The sequence below is a fragment of the Anomaloglossus baeobatrachus genome, chromosome 8 (assembly GCF_048569485.1).
Source record: "Anomaloglossus baeobatrachus isolate aAnoBae1 chromosome 8, aAnoBae1.hap1, whole genome shotgun sequence".
Taxonomy (NCBI): Eukaryota; Metazoa; Chordata; class Amphibia; order Anura; family Aromobatidae; genus Anomaloglossus; species Anomaloglossus baeobatrachus.
The window spans coordinates 168,224,345-168,238,270 of record NC_134360.1 but is presented as its reverse complement, the minus strand read 5'-3'; positions in this window follow the sequence as shown (position 1 = coordinate 168,238,270).

The window sequence follows — 13,926 nt, the reverse complement described above, 5'->3', positions numbered from 1 at the left end:
TTAATGTCTGCCACCCCCGGTAGACCTCTGATGTCACGGTGGTGGGTCTGGGTGGCGATGTGACCGTACCGAACAGCCAGTTGGGATGTTCGGCTTTGGTATGGCCGACCACTGGTGAAGGTCCCCAGGAGTTAGGTGGTGATGCACAGTGCCAGAGGGTTGTCCATTCACTCACCAACTAGGGCTGGTTCCTGGGGATGTTGAGATAGGGATGGTGCAGCAGAGAATAAAACAGCCAGAGACAGGACAGGGAGAGTTTACCTTTTACCGTAGCTGTGCAGAACAGTCCGGAAAATACCTTACAGCATTTACAATGATGGTGGTCTGACCTGCCCCAATGGGAGTGTGGTTTCTCTGCTGTATAGTGGTAGTGTATTCGTCCTGCCATTACTTCCTACCTGTGAATAAGTGTCTTGAAATCCTGGAGTTTTCAAGACAAAAAAAACTCTGGATCTTTGATACCTTTTAGCAAGCAAGTGACATGAATCCTGAGGGAAAACTCACTGTTTCTTCTAGAAGTTTCCAGACTCAATCGTGTCGCTGAGCTCTTGGGCAATTTCACTGCTCCTTATGAAAATGCTAACTAAGGGGAACAAAACTTATCCTGGTCTGATGGTCACATTGTCATATTGCAGGGAAAATCATGACTACTAATACTTTCTGGTATAAAATACACTTGGTGGGCTACCAGTATTCTAGAAACATCAGGTGGTCTATATTCTATCCTTTCACATGGCATGCTGGTCATTTGGTGGATGGAACCTTGAAACGCTGGCCATAGATGATCACTCTCAAAATGTATAAGTGAATTTTGAGTAGATGTACTGTGGTCTCTTTTCTCTGTATTGCTGTGCATCTTACCTGCTTGCATTAGGAGAACATTTTAAAACTAATCTTTTCCATTATTAATTTAGATTCTGATTATAATATATTCTTAGATTTTAAGTCAAATGTAAAATCATCAGATTCTTATAAAGAAGACCAAAGTCAATCAAAGTCAAACATAAAATTGTAAGATTCTTATAAAGAATACATACTCTGTTTTTCAAAAGTTAACAACAGTGGCAACACCAATATTAGCGTAAATAAAGTTTAATTAATGCAATGGTCCAAACCAAAGTCGTGAAAATAAGGCAGGGATTTATTTCATCTAATATAGACTTGCAGCGTATGCTAACCTTTAGCATAAAGATGTCCTAATCACTTAATTTTGTAATTCTTAGCATGGCTTATGTGTTCATTTCTGAGTCTGTGCACAAACCAGACACAATGAAAGAAACCCGAAATAATCAAAGTCCCTGCTCTACTCTAACTGCTTTTTCCCTCCATTCTGCCGGTATAAGAGCGCCTGGAGAATTTCGCCACACACTAAATCCATGACAAATGCTCCTTTGCCTAAATGGATATTTGGTAAATGATCACAAGGTTTCCCTCACCACCCATCGCTGGAAATTAGTCCCTGGTTCCTTTAGCTTTAACCTGTTAAGGCTGAACACCACAGAGGCTGAAGGCTGCTACCCCGTGAAATATTAGGCATTCCCAGCGGCTGACACCATCTGAATTATTCCCCTTAAGGGAGCTCTTAAATGGGTTCAGAGCCAGGCTAGCTTTAATTGTAGTCTGAGAAGTGACACTAGAAGAGTAAATGATATCACACTTGTTTATTTTCCCAACATACTATGAATTTTTGGCCATTCGATTCCTGCAGTCCTTTTCTATATAACAGTTTCTTTTTAACTGTTACTAATAGCTTTTTCCTTATTTCTTTTCTTTCTATTCTTTTTGAAATTAGGTGTGGGAGATCTTGAAGTTTTTAAATGATACTCTATAGAGCACAGTGTTAGTCATAGAGTGCTTGTAACCCTCTGTAGGATATGTAGAGATATGTGAATTTACAACACAGGGGTTAATGTACATACATAAAATACATACTTAAGGATACTACAACCCTGATATAATACATTTGAGAGTTTTAGGTACTGAACAAAAACTTTTCTTTGCCTGATATAATAAGACAAATCAGGAATTTATTCAGATCATTTCCATCTATTTTTAAGATATTACTCCAGGAACATCAAAAGTGTCTCTTTATATATAATATCAAGGCTCAATAGATATATTCAAAGTTGACATTTTTTATCTCACTAAAGTCATATTAACAGCTAATAGCAGCAGGAAGAAATTGTAATAGGAGCTATGGTGACGGATGTATGATATATTTTTGATTTTTAATCTCAACAGACACAATACAAAAGGAGCTGGAGTCTGAACTAGTGATGAGAGAGCACTACCATTCTCAGGCTCTTGGTACTCATAATTAGTATTGATGGGAAAGCACTACCATACTCAAATGCTCAGTACTCTTAATTAGTAGTGATGGGCAAGCATTACCATGCTAAGGTGCTTGGTACTCGTAATTAGTAGTGATGGGTGAGCACTACCATGCTCAGGTGCTCGGTACTCATATTTAGTATTGATGGGCAAGCACTACCAAGCTCGAGTGCTCGGTACTCATAATTAGTATTGATGGGCGATCACTACCATGCTCAGGTGCTCGATACTCGTAATTAGTAGGAATGGGTTAGCACTACCATGCACAGGTGCTTGGTACTCGTAATTAGTAGGGATGGGTGAGCACTACCATGCTCAGGTGCTCGGTTGTTACACGTCGTGGCTCTCTTATTGTAAGGAATGAGGTGGTCCCCCATTCCTTGTCGGCCACGAGCCCTCCTGCTCAGCAGCACCAAAGGTCTGGGAGACTGCGCAGTCTGCAGGAGTTGCCTTCTCAGAGACACAGCAGAAGGGTGACACCTAGTGGTTCTCTCCTTGCAAGGAATGGAGCGGTCTCCCATCCCTTGCCTGCCACAAGCTCTCCTGCTCAGCATCACGGAAGCTCTGGGAGGTTGCGCAGTGTGCAAAGAATAGATGCTCAGGGAAGCAGCAAGACTTCCCATGTCTCTGCACATTGTGAAACCGGGGATCCTGCCTTTATGACCCAGAGGCAGGAAGATGAGCATATGCTCCACGTGACCTCTTCTGATTCGCTCACTGATATCACACGGCCCCATGACGAGGCTGGTGATGTGCTGAATCCTGACTGGCTGGGCCAGGACGTCACGAACCCTGATTGGGTCACGCCCGTCTCGTGCCCGCCCTTGGGTGGAGCTACACCTCCTTAAAAGCTCCCCCTGCCATCATGGCGGTGCGCGACTGTCCTTCTATGTTTGGATGTCTGGCAGTGTGCTGCCACGCCACTGCTTAGGCATTATTGTCTTTTGTGGGCTTTGCCCTTGCTGCTCAGGCAGCACCTAGTTTGCAGGTCTTGCCCCTGCCTTGCTGCTCCGGCAGTATCCCGTTTAGCAGGCTGTGTTCCTGTCCCAGGTGAGCTCCTCGAGTCTCTGTCGGACTCACTTGGTTTATGAAGCACACGTGCGTGGGCACCTCTGTGCTACCCCCGTGCCATATTCCTGTGACTCCCGCTGGCACACGTGTGTAGGCACCTCTGTGCGTCCCCGTGCAACAGGTACACCGTACGAGAAGCCCCGAGCCATATAACCCTCACGGGTTAGGGCGGACCGGTGTACATAGATCGTCTGTGACAGTCCAGACGATCACTAGCAGCAACCCGCTCACTCTTTCCTGACCATAGCAGCGGTCCCTTACACCGCACAGTGGACCTTGACTGGCGGAAGCTGTCCATTTCCCATCTTGGCACGCTTCCCCGGGTCCCCCTCGTAACACTCGGTACTCATAATTAGTATTGATAGGCAAGCACTACCATGCTCAGGTGCTTGGAATTGATAATTAGTATTGATGGGCGAGCACTTCTATACTTGGGTGCTCGGTACTGGTAACAAGCAGTGGGAGGCTTGGGTGGGCACTACTTGTGTACCCAAGAATAATGGAAGTCAATTGGGAAATTGAGCATTTTTTTGTAAGGTCTTCCCAGAAAAATGCCCGAGTTCCCAACTGATTTCCATTATTCTTGGTACATGAGTTGAGGATGTTCGAGCATTTGACTGCTCATTATGTGTCAAAAGCACTCGAGCATGGTAGTGCTCACTCATGACTAGTTTTGAGGATCAAGAACCTGAGCATGGTAGTGCCTGCTCATCACTAGTTATGAGTATCGAGTACCTGAGCATGGTGATGCTCGTTCATCACTAGTTATGAGTATCGAGTATCTGACCAGGGTACTGCCTGCTCATCACTTGTTACGAGTATCGAGCACCTGAGCATGGTAGTGCCAACTCATCCCTAGTTATGAGTATCAAGCACCTGATTATGATGGTGCTCACTCAGAGTCATCACTACCATAGTATGTTAATTGTTATAGATGGTGGGAAAAGGCTGATAACATCATTCACTCACACACTAAAGCTATGTTGACCTACTGGCTCAGGAGAAGGCAAACTTTAGAAATTTTGTTGCATGCCTATACATATCTATAAATGTAAACATATGTATTTTCAGATTGTGCTGTCTCCATATGCACTGTATAATGCACAAACGGCTGTGTTTTTAAATAGAATATATACAGTATTTTTGTGCCTGCACACTCCATTACCTAGCACTATCTAACTGTTGTGTCTGATTTTTTGACTTATTCAAGGACATCATTTGAAGACCTCACAGTATTGGGTTGACCACCATTGCACTATTATTTCCATTCTGCAGTCCATAGTTTTGGCAAAGGGACAAGAGAGGTACTTAATTAAAAAAACTCTTTCTGTAGTGGCTAGTTTTAATTTGGAAGCAGAATAATTGACGGATAAGGAAGCTGGGGCTGTCAGTAATACATTTTCCTTCATATATTTTATCAAATGTTTTAGACAGAATGGTCTCCAATTCAGTATTTTGATTTTGTTTTGTTTTTTTTCAATTGCTCATTTGCCGATATTTTGTGTATCACTGTAGATGCATGTAAAACATAATACCCACTGATTTGAGTGGGAGTCACTACCGATCTCCCGCTACATGGCTGAGTGCTCATCCACTGGATGTGCAGAAACACTGCTCGTAAAATAGTAATTGCAAAGATAATGGCTACAGAGACAAAGATAAGTCATTTTTACAGCACATTTGTTCTGAACCCTGTACTAACATACATTGCGGAATCTGTCTGTACCTCCGCTAATGAACAGTGATTAATAGAGCTCAAACTTCTTTTCTGGATGCAGCCATGTAGACACAATGATAGCGGGACATTTTAAATACATCTAATGTAAATGCCACCAGACCATCCCTCCCTTTGCTCTATTAACTGTTCTATTAGGACGATGTTCATTCATTTTTCATTTACATTTGTTTCATCTAGGAGGAAATAATTAGACTTTAAAATTTGATACCTCCATGCTAAATAACTCTGCCATTTCTAAATCATTACAGGACAATTTACTGCATGTAACAAAGGACAATCAAAGATCTGCTAATTTACTCCAATCTTACACCATGAATCTCAAATATCTATGAACTGCTATTTAAAGGGGTTATCCAAAACTTTGCTTATTTTTCCCTATAGGACTAAAATCTTGCAGGCAGGTAGTTGTTAATTGTTAACTACCTTCCTGTCCCGCCCAGTCCTGATCTCTAATGGCTCAGAGGCATCATGGGTAGCTCCTTCTGGTGATTCTGCTCCTTCATGTGAACTCCTTTCAGCAGAGCACGTTTTATCTTTCTGGTCAACTCTTTCGACAAGGCGTCACTGTCGACATCTTAATGATTGACAGATGGATCGACGCAGTTAGGCAGTTAGGTCGTTGCTTATATAGTAAAATATGGAGAAGCTCCACTGCAACCATATAAGGGTATGTGCGCACGTTGCTTTTTACCTGCTTTTTACCTGCTTTTTTGCTGCTTTTTCTTCTGCGCTGTTTAATGCCAAAATGGATGTGTTCTTCTATTCAAGCAAAGTCTATGGGAATTTGGGTTTCTTGTTCACACTATGTTGTTCAAAATGCTGCCTTTTTGTGGCAGAACTTTGGTCAAAAACTCAGCTTTGCAGTGCAAAACCCAAATGGCAAAAACAATTGACATGTTGCTTCTTTGAAAAGCTGAGTTTTTGACCAAAGTTCTGCCACAAAAAGGCAGCATTTTGAACAACAGAGTGTGAACAAGAAACCCAAATTCCCATAGACTTTGCTTGAATAGAAGAACACATCCATTTTGGCATTAAACAGCGCAGAAGAAAAAGCAGCAAAAAAGCAGGTAAAAAGCAGGTAAAAAGCAACGTGCGCACATACCCTAAAGCCGGGTGGCTAGAAAAAATAATAGATATAGCACAACCTACGCACTGAATTCTGATTCCTATGCACCAAACTGCTCCTTCCAGGTGCCAGCATGGTTTCTCCTCGGTCTCATACACTCTCCCTGCCTCCTCTAATTCCTGGGCACCTGCATTTACCCTTGTGCCCTGCCTCTGAAAAATAATCCCACAATAGTCTACCTTGGGATCCTTTGGCCTTGACAAAGGCTCACCATTAAGCTGAAACGTTGGAAAACTGACAGATGACTTTTTGCAGAATATATATCACACAATAAATCACAAAATCTTGTGTATACTCATATGTTGCTTATATAGTGTCACCATATTTTCTAGTGGTGTAGAGATTGTCATCAATCACATCAGACCTTGTCTGCAATGGGGCTCATAATCAAATTTCCCTATCATATGAACTTTAGGGCAAATTTTTAGGGATGATTGAATACCTCATATTCGGCTTCGCGAATATTTGCCGAATAGGTCGCCGCTATTTGACTATACAAGAATATTCGATCTGCAATGTAAGTCTATGGGAAACCCGAATAACAACTATTCGGACTTCCCATAGACTTCCATTGTGCAACCTATTCGTCGGATATTCGCAAAGCCGATTATTTGAGATATTCGATCATCCCTACAAATTTTCAAACAATCCCATGAATGTGGTTTGAGGTGTGTTTTGCCATTAAGAAGGTAATAAAACATGACACTTCTGGATGTGGGTGCTCAGGCAGGATCCAGTTCTGTGATTAAAGAGATATAGGGGAGGCACTGCAGTAAGCAAAAAGAAGATAATGGGGATTTATTTGAAAGTATATACCGTAGCTATCCAAAAAGATAAAATGTTTCAGTCTCAATCAAACCATCATCAGTTCATGTCTTTCTGGGAAAGGCAGCTAAATCAGGCGCAGGTGCATACATGCAGTATTCGATTCGCCACAGTGAGAAGGGTGCATATTAACCCCTTAATGACAGTCAATGCGCACAATATAACAAAAATGGCGGTGGTTTTGGGGGCCTTTAGCTGTTTTAAAACGGTGATTTGGATTAAGTGAATAGCGCCCTAAAGGCAAAATATCTTGTGGTTGATCGAGGCCAATTAATCCCTTAAATACTACTGGCAACTGCAACAGCGGTATCTAAAAGGATGAAAGGGATTAAAAAACCCCTGTGTGGTTGAATCAGTCCCGCGCTATCGTAATCACAGTTGCCGATCGTTGCCGCTGATCATTTCTGTTGGAGTTTCCATGAAGATCTCAAAAATCGAGATTCATACAAAACCCCTGATTGAACCATTTACTATAAGGCTATGTGCCCACGGGGACAGTGTCCTGCGGATATATCCGCAGGACATTCCACAGGAGCTCTCAGGAAACTGCACCACAACTTTTGTCTGTTTCCATGCTGCGGAATGTCCTGCGGATATGGTGCGGGCATTCTGCATTGAGGATACAGTACCATGGCTTCGGCACTGCATCCTCAATGCAGAACAAGTGCTGCAGTGATCGGGCGAGTTCATACTTACCTCCATCACGCAGCACCTCGCTTTCCGGCAGCCGGGTCACTCTCTCAGCGTCTGCAGGAGAAGGTGGGCAGGCCTGAACTAGCTCCGGCTGTCACATGACCGGAACTCATGCAGGCTCCTCCCACCTCTTCCTTCCTGTACCTGGATTCACCGCGCTCCTGTGCACGGGACGGAGAAAGTGACTCTGGTGAGGCAGGTAAGTATATGGGACCATGCGGAGAAATCCGCAACAATAATTCACATGCTGTAGATTTTTCCGCACGAAAATCCGCACGATTTCCGCTGCGGAAAAATCCGCAGCGTGGGCGCAGCATTTCCCAAATGCCAAAGAAATGGCTGGGGAGTAGCTTTGCTGCAGATTTCTGGAAAATCTGCGGCAAAATCCGCATTTTCCGCAGCGTGGGCTCATAGCCTAATACTCCAGATGGAGTCACTTTGGACTCCATCTGGTCTATGTTCTGATGTTATCCCATCATTTTAGTCATCTTTTTATCATATAAGTGTCGACCACTGTAAATGCCTAAAAATATGAATACCACCAAAAAAGAAGCAGTCCAACATTTCTCCATGTGCCTCATTATGATGAGTGATTCAATCCGGGGTTTCATCGGAATCCCATTTTTGGGGGGGTTTAATTGAAAATCAAGAAGTAAGGCCTCAGCGTAGAACAGAAGGATGTAATCCCAGCCTTATACTGAAATTGATCAAAAAAGTTCTGTAGCTCAAAATATTACTAATAAAACCCCTAACATATCCAAGAAAAATACAGTCCCCATTCAGGTTCATCATCTGCCACTAAAAATATAGATGTATAGATGATTCCCACTTTACTTATTGACCAAAGGCTCTTGAAAAGTGACGTCTTCCACCTCCCAAATAAAATCCAGTGAAATCTGCACTCTCAAATCCAAATGCCACCCTCCTTCTGACTCTGCCAAAACCATAGTTAGCAACCACTTGTGTGGTATTATTGTAGTGGAGAAAGAGCATTAACAATTTGCAGAGTAAGTTTCTCCAAAAGCATCGGCTGGGCACAATATATAGGAGTGATCATGTGAACAGACTGTTGAATGAGGGTGCGGAGCCAGGAAGCCTGCCCGGCAGTCAGGTGGAACTTGAGAGAAAAGTGAAGTAAAATCCAGCATCCACATATAAAATATAAAATTAAAATTATAAAATTAAAACATAGCTTTATTGAAAAAATTAAAAACTAGAAAAAAAACATGACAATATTCAAGTAGACTAGATAATCTTTCTACACGTTTTGAACAGTTAACCTGTTCTTAATCATCATGATTGTCATGATTAAGAACAGATTAACTGTTCGAAATGCGTAGACGGACTATCTAGTCTACTTGGAATATTGTCATGGTTTTTTCTAGTTTTTAATTTTTTCAATAAAGCCATGTTTTAATTTTATATGCGGATTCTGGATTTTCCTTCACTTTTTCACAATATATAGGCATCAGGCTGGCATATATACAATCCTCAAGAAAAAATACCTTTCATGGATGTTAGCCAATAGTTACTGCAGCCATACATGAAATAATTGAGAGGTATAATTTGTACAGTGGGGTCATTTTTAGGTTTGTTTTTTGGCATTACAGTGGCTCTAGAACTGCAACAGAGTGTCCAGATTTGTATTTAAAAAATTAAATTTCACTGTGTAGAGGAGAAAATCAAGAAAAATGATGGGATCAATTTTCTCCTATATCCTATTACCAGTGTGTCAATGGTCTACACAGTGACCCATGGCCAAATAATAGGCACAGGGTGAGCCCCAAAAAATCAAAATAAAAAAGATTTTTGAAATGCTATTTTTTGTTCACTTCAGAACCCAAATGGCACCAATAAAATCTTGAACTCATGTCACGAAAAAATTCTTACTCAGATTTGTCGTATGTCAAGGGAAAAATAGAGACCTTCCATGTTGTTAGTGTCTTAAAGTAAGAGAAAAAGCAGCACATGTTTCAAAAAAATAATCCAGTAAAATCTTAAGAAGCCAAATGCCCTCCTTTCTGAGCTTCCAGCATGCCCAAACCACACTTAAAGTACCACTCCAGTGTTTCTTTTTATTCAACCTCTCGATTGGGCCTTTGAATGTAAGGGGTACGTTACACATTGCGACATCGCTAGCATCGGCTGGCAATGCCGAGCGTGATAGTACCCGCCCCCGTCGCACATGCGATATGTGGTGTTTGCTGCCGTAGCAAACATTATCGCTACGGCAGCTTCACAAGCACATACCTGGTCGGCAACGTCGCTGTGACTGCCGAACAATCCCTCCTTCAAGGGGGAGGTGCGTTTGGCGTCACAGCGACGTCACAGCGACGTCACTTATCGGCTGGCCAATAGAAGCGGAGGGGCGGAGATGAACAGGACATAACATCCCGCCCACCTTCTCCGTTCTGCATTGCCGTCGGGACGTAGGTAAGGAGATATTTGTCGCTCCTGCGGGTTTACACACAGTGATGTGTGGAGCTGCAGGAACGACAAACAACATCGTACCTGTGGTTGAACCGACATTATGAAAATGACCGACGCTACACAGATCACCGATTTTCGACGCTTTTGTGATCGTTTATCGGCACATCTAGGATTTACACGTTGCGATGTTGTTACCGGCACCGAATGTGCATCACTAACGACGTGACCCCGAAGATATTTCGGAAGTGATGTCGCAACGTGTAAATCCCCCCTAAGTCCCCTTTCCCCAGTCTTTTTCTCACTCTCTGGCATATTCATCTGTTAACAGCGCCGCTCCTGTTTGACCTACTGGCAGGTCCAGTGTTTCATGGAGCACACTGGAGGTCACGACTCAATACAGTCTATGAGAACCATGTTCTGGCCTTGTTCTGGATGTCCTAGAGTTGCATTGAAAGGTTGTGATGTAACTTCTAACTTTCAGCTAGTCAAACATTATGGACACAAAATGACGCCGTAAGACCGGAGCGACACCAAAGAAAGGTGAAGACGCCGGAGGGCTAGTATAAGACTCAAGATATTTTTAAAGTACTACTTCAGCGCTGAAAAAAACAGACTGGAGTGGTGCTTTGATCTCAGCATGTATAGTTTTACTGAAGAAGGGAAAATGCTCTTAAAGTTGCTTTCCAGGACTAATCATTGATGGCCTATTAGCTGGATAGTCCATCAATATGACATCGGTGTGGGCATGATACCAGTACACCCACCTATCAGCTGAAAACTGGTCTGGCAGCGTCCGGATCTAAGTGATGTATGAGCAGAAAACAGCAGCCCCGTACATTACTTAGAAGCTGCAGATAAGAACTTCACTTTATTTCTCATTGAAGTGAATGTACTCAGTACTCTTAAGTGACACCAAGCAATTTACAGGGTTGCTTTATGCAGCCCATACATCGCTTTTGCTAAGTGCAGCTGCATATGTGTAACTAGCCGACAGTATACATCTGTACATTTTCTAGATATATACTTTAATGTCGAAATAAACAACCATTCACCAGACGTAGGATGAAAATGTGTTCTTTAAGCCTCCATGTGACCGCCATGTGCTTGTGTAATTGCATACCAAAGTGGACAGTTGCTTTCGTATTCATTCTGACAGTGCACACTGCTGGGTACATACATCCTGAGCGTATGCGTCCAATAGTGTCGACAAGCACGGTGTGGACCTAGTGTAATTTGGGCTACAGCCGGAGACGTTTTCAGATCATCATGGGAAGATAGGGCCCCCAACAATTTCACATTGAAACAATTTATCAATTGTTAGGTCCGAGACAACCCTTTTGCTCGAGGTGGGCATTATGTATTGGGCAATGAAATAGAATATTTGCCATTTTCATTTGGCAACATCCATTGTGCACTAATTGTCACTGGGATCAAAATAGTCACTACAACCATACATGATTTCTTTGAGTAAAAATTACAATGGGGTCACTTTTTGGATCTTCTTGCTGTTTTCGATGCTTAGGCGCTCTACAAATTCTGGCAACAAACTATTTCAGGAAACTCTGGGCTCTTAAAGCCAAATGGTGCATCGTCTCTTCTGTGCCCTACCATGTAACCAAATTAAAGCATATGACCACAAATGGGTTATTGCTGCGTTTGAGAGAAATAGCCATGGTAAATAATCATTTATATTTAACTTTACTTACTGAAAGTCAATGTCATTTTTCATTTTCACAAAGCCTAATAGTAAAGAAATTGTTGAAATATCTGTAATAAAATGCTCATCACAATACTATTAGAATTTTTAAGTGGCTTAGTTTCCAAACTGGGGTCAGTTGTAGGAGTATCTACTGTTTTGGCACCTTATGGCCACAGCGAGTGACACCCCCAAATTATTAGTGCTAGGTTTGTGCTTCAAAAGCTCAAAAATATTCTTGGCTTCTGAGCTTTGCCATATGCACAAATCGTATTTTCCAACCACTTATTGAGCATTACTACATTCGAAAGAAATTGCTTTAGAAGTATTGGGGTCCATTTTCTACTGCTATTCCTTATGAAAATAGAACATTTAGGATTAAATCAACAATTGGGAATACTTTGGAATCTTTTCTTCAATTATGTCATCTTGAAAACTTTCTAAGCGACACTGCAACCGATCCCAGACAAATCTTCCCTCCAAAAGCTAAATTGCATTTCTTCCCTTCCAAGCCCTGCCAGGCGTCCATACAGTAGTTTCTTACTACATACACAATTGTACAAAATTATTAGGCAAGTGTCACGCTGTTCTCTAAGATGTACAATAGCAGTACAGCGCAGTAATGTGGGACTGAGAGGATTCCTGAAACTCTCTGAGAAGGTAGTTAGCTGGTAAATCACTAGGGGGCGTAAAAGTGGAGGAAACGTATGAGCAGGGAATTCCCTAGCAGAGGTAATACTAGTCAAGCCCACCAGATGGCAGTAGAATCGTCAGAAAGCCGTGTCACAACATGAGGTCTTGTAAATACACAAGGGCAAAGTCTAAACGTAGTCAGAGGGAAGCAAATAGTCCGTAGCCGGGAAATCAGAGCCTAGAAGCGAGGGGGAGTGGGAAGACAAGACAGAATTAAGGCAAACAGATAAGGAACGAACAGGGAGACAGCGGGAGAGACACTGATGGAAACAGACAACAGAGGAGGTTAACAGGTCAGGTGAACACGGAGGTCAGGAGGGGGCAGGGCAGACAACAGGTCACTCAAGAGCAGAACTCAGCAGAGCCAGAAGTATCACTGGCGAAGTCCAAGAGAAACAGTGCCCTAATAAAGCAGCCTGACCTCCAGAACGAGGCAGGAAGGATTAACCCCTAACGTGACCTGCATCAGAAGTGAAACTGAAAAAAGGCTCAGCTCCAGCTGAGCCAGGAGTCAATCATGACAGCAAGTGAATATTTTTAACATATCAATTTTATGCAGATTTTCCTATTCCATGCTGTATAAACCTGAATGTTCATTGACAAAGTATATTAAGTGATGTGTATTTTTGTTATGTGATCTAAGGATATAAACACCCTTTATCAAGGTTAGCAGAATTATAAGGCAGCTTATGTTTCTCATGCAAAATGTTCTAAAAACGAGATTTAAATGACTCTGAAAAGTAAAAAATTGCCAAAAGTCTTACAGAAGGATTCTGCACTCTTGACATTGCTAAGTTATTGGGGTGTGATCACAGACCCATCAACACTTTTGTTGCAATTAGTCAACGGGGTTACTTAAAACATATTTCGAAAAACGGTAGCACATTCACTTCCAAAAATTTAAGGAGAATAATATTTCAGAACTCCCACCTCCCTGCAAGGCATAGAAGTACAATGTGATCCAGGCCCAGAGACATAGCCAAGGTAGAGAAGGATGAAACACGACCACCATTAAACAAGACACATAAGTTGAAACATCAAGACTGGGTCAAGAAGTATCTGACGACTGAATTTTAAAAGGTTTTACGGGCTGATGAGATGAGAGTGACTCATCACAGACCAGATGGATGGGGACATAGCTAGAACAGGCACAGATCAAAATAATACTGTATGCAGAATTATTAGGCAAATGAGTATGTTGATCACATGATAATTTTTATACATGTTGTCCTACTCCAAGCTGTATAGGCTTGAGAGCCAACTACCAATTAATAAATAAGGTGATGTGCATCTCTGTAATGAGGAGGGGTGCGGTGTCATTAC